Below are 4169 nucleotides of genomic sequence, written 5' to 3'. Positions count from 1 at the left end.
ATGCCGACCCGACGACTAGAAAGCGCCTTCGGAAGGCGACCTACGCGGACGTTGAGGACTCACTGCTGAAGTAGTTCGCTGACGCCCGGTCTCGCAACATTCCGATCAGTGGACCGCTGATGCTTTCCAAGGCTAAAGACTTCGCCTCCCTTTTGGACTTTCCCGATTTCAGCCCAGGCAATGGATGGCTCCACCGGTTTAAGGCTCGCCACGGAATTGTTTTCAAGGCGGTCGTCGGCGAGGCCGCGTCTGTGAACGAGGACGTCGATGCGTGGCTTTCCGACAACCTCCCAACAATCACGAGCTATGCTCTACGGGACGTTTACAATGCCGACGAGACTGCGTTGTTTTATGAGATGTTGCCATCTAAAACGCATGCCTTGAAAGGCGACAAGTGCGCAGGAAGGAAGAACAGCAAGTTGCGCATAACCGTTCTTCTGTGTGTCAATATGAACGGCAGTGACCGGCGGCTACAGCAACAATACAAAATCCTGGATGAGTCGTGACTTACTTGCCGAGTGGCTTGTCGAGTTCGACCGCGACATGGCACGAAAAAACAGGAAGGTCCTGCTCGTGCTGGATAACTGTGTGGCGCACCATGTGCAGCCTTCCTTGAGTGCGGTGACAGTGCTCTTTTTGCTTCCCAATGCAACCTGCAAAATTCAGCCGCTGGATATGGGCATCATGCATGCGTTCAAGGTGTGCTACCGGCGGCGCGTCATCCAACGCTTGTTGATCGCGATTGATGCTGCCATGCCAGTTCGCATCAACTTGCTTGCCGCCTTGGAGGTGTTGAAAGCGGCGTGGATGGAACTCACCGCGGAGTGCATAGCAAATTGCTTCCGCAAGGCGGGTTTTATGGGCCCAGGCACCGAGGACGCCATAGATCACCCACCGGAAGGCCGGTCGCACGAGGACTTGTGGCAACGCATCGTTGACACGTAGCTGGCCGGACCTGACGTTGTCTGGGACGATTTCGTTTCTGCTGATGACGACGCCAACATTGCGGAGCCATGCACTGACGAAGCTATTGTGCGTGAAGTGTGAGCCCTTCCTGACTGCCCAGAGACCGACGAGGACAATGACGAGGATGCTGCTCTACCGCCGGTTGCTGTGAACGCTTCAACCGCGATCGGTTACATCGCGTCGCTTAAGGAACTCGTGTGCAGCAGAGGCCTTGGCGATGAACATATTACTGCGCCAGAAAAATTAGAAACGGCAGTGATGCGATCAGCTTTGAAGAAGCAGACATGCATCATGGACTTTTTTCAAAAATAAAGTTAACTTTCGTCTCGCTTGCTCTTTTTGCCCGTATTATAGGTGGTCCACTCACTATGAACTTTGGATACAACGAACAAATGCCGCGTGACGATCAAGTTCGTTATAAGTGGGCTCAACTGTAGTTCAGAAGAGACGAGGCTTGGGCATGTTGGTATGACATACTTAAGGGAAATAAATAGCGCACAAGAGAAGACGGGACAAGCGAGGAGACACAGACAAGCGCTAACTTTCAACAGACGGTTTATTGCAAAATAAACCGTCTGTTGAAACCGTCTGTTGGAAACCGTCTGTTGGATTGTGTCAGCGAACCTTCCGTTAATTTGTCGATAAAAGAGCTTGCATATCTGGCACGATAAGCAGATGGCTGTCGAGGGGGTGTGTGTCTTGTTGATGTTATCTTCGATCCTGTTCTTTGTTGCCTATCTGGACATGTGTATATATGCTCCCGATTTTGCAATAAACCGTCTGTTGAAAGTTAGCGCTTGTCTGTGTCTCCTCGCTTGTCCCGTCTTCTCTTGTGCGCTATTTATTTCCCTTAAGTCAACTGTAGTTGCATTGTATAATGTAGCAAAAGGACTTTGCACTCATTAGGAGGAAGGAGATGTGTGAGCGCGAAACCAAGCACGCGTGTTATCGCGCACGCCCTGCGCATGCTCACTGCCCGGCTATCTCTTATCGGGTAGCCCGTGCTTGCTTTAAAAGACCGCTCGCACGGGCCCACCGCGCTCAGTATGTAACCTGTTGGCTTCCTGCCAAGTAGCAGGAATAAACGTTCCTTCGATGCTACGTCTACGCCGCCCAGTTCTTGGATATCAGACATGACACCCACAAAGACTGCGCACCTTTCCCAGTCATCGCTTCCTCATCAGTTCTGGTTTGGTTTTATGGGGTTTAACGTCCTAAAGCAACTCAGGCTACGAGGGACGCAGTAGTGAAGAGCTCCGGGTAATTTCGACCACCTGGGGTTCTTTAACGCGCACCGACATCGCACAGTACACGGGCCTCTAGAATTTCGCCTCCATCGAAATTCGACCGCCGCGGCCCGGATCGATCCCGCGTCTTTCGGGTCAGCAGCCAAGCACCATAACCACTAAGCCACCGCGGCCGACTCATTAGTTCTGTATGGGCATCTAAATTTTGGGTAACAATGGCAGTTTGTACGTAATGACTGTGATGAAACAGAAGCAGTTGTCAGACAAGCTCGAAATCCTTCAGTATCTGTAAAATGACTGAAGGCAAGTGACTGTGAACTTGCACTGCTGACCTGCCTTTTTTTGTTTTTTTCTCTTTTCCTTTATTTTTTGTTAATGTGTGTGTGTATGAACGAACCCCATCTCTTTGTTTGTACTGTAAAAATCTGCGCATAATATGAGGTCTTTTTTTCCAAATTTTAGCATGTCAAATTTCCACCTTGTATTATATACACGGATACATTTTCCGGTCAAAATCCACGTGAGACCAGCATGTTTTGCGAGGCCCACTCGTCACGCCACTCCGCTTGGCTCTCCCGGAGTCAGAGACCGCACATGCGCAGAAGCGCTCCCGCTTGCTCGCTGAGCGGAGCGGGTGCACAAACCCGATCTGCGAGCATTGTGGGTTTTTTGCGCAAAAGATACGACACAAAGGAACGAGGTAGACAGGACAAGCGCTTACTAACAACTCAGGTGTTTATTGACATAACATTTGCTTAAATACAGCAGCTGCTCTTATCAAACACGAAAAGGGAAAGAAGAGACTTAGCACCATCACGCTTTCAGCAAGGGGAGGCGCTATCTGTGGCGTAGGTCGGTAGTTTCGACATTGATGCCACTTCACTAGGCTGACCTGACATCATGACACCAAGAATGATCGCACTTCTCATCACATCCAAACCGCGAAAGCACCAGCACTGCGTCAAGCGCTACTACATTGTCTGTATGAGGTAGGGAGAGCCTGCAGTTACTGCCACCGGACACGGGTCTCTCCAACCAAGCTTCGCATTCGGATCGCGGACGCTTGGGCCAGTGAGCTCGTCGGACCGAGGAGCTCGTCGGTTGTTATTTCAGGACATGCGATATCTAACGCGCTCGACAGTACTGGTACACCAGGTGATGACAATCGCCAAAGCTCCGATCGACACTTCAGAAGCATGTGCTCCAGCTCGTATGCCAGAACCGGTCTGCGCAGACTCGCAGCGCAGGAAGCAAGTGGCCGCGAGCGCAGCGCCTCTGTACCTGCCACTCACGCTACACATGTAGCACAAACAAAGTAATAGTTCGGCTTCCGCGACTTACGGTACGCCTTCGAGCTGACTGCCCTTCCTCATTCGCATTATATGCGGATGTATTTATTTTTTTTTTCGTTTTTGCTATCTTCATATTACACCACGTATTATACGCAGGTCTCTATTATACGCGGGTTTTTATGGTATTTAAGAGGCAGCTGATACAAATAGCAACCGTTTCCAAGCAATAGAGAGTTTTAGTATAGGGTCACTGCGCATAGGGTGACCCTATCTGCACACACAGCGTTAGCGCTACGAGTCCACATTCTCAGCTTATAGAATAGGGTCGGAAGCGGTCGCATAGAGTTGTTTGCATGCAGTGCCATGATGGCAAAAAAGAAAAGGCAGTAGAAAAATATATTTTATGCAAAACATTTTTCTTCACAAAACAGTGGCATAATACTATTCCAATCAATTTAGAAATGAAACAGTACATAATTAAAATAGTTAATGCATTTCTCTAACTAAACTTTGTAGTCAAAAGTGGTCGATATCATCCAAGTGCAGGACTCGCACTGCCATACCATACACGCGCCTAGGTATGCAAAACGAGCACTTTCGCGCATTGCCGTCTTTCCGGAATAGTTTTTGCTGCTCGGAAACGATGCCAAGTTAAAGTCGAGCG

The sequence above is a fragment of the Amblyomma mixtum genome, chromosome 4 (assembly GCF_055824585.1).
Source record: "Amblyomma mixtum isolate Tamu chromosome 4, ASM5582458v1, whole genome shotgun sequence".
Taxonomy (NCBI): Eukaryota; Metazoa; Arthropoda; class Arachnida; order Ixodida; family Ixodidae; genus Amblyomma; species Amblyomma mixtum.
The sequence above is the reverse complement of the archived record's forward strand: the minus strand, read 5'-3'. Positions refer to the sequence as shown.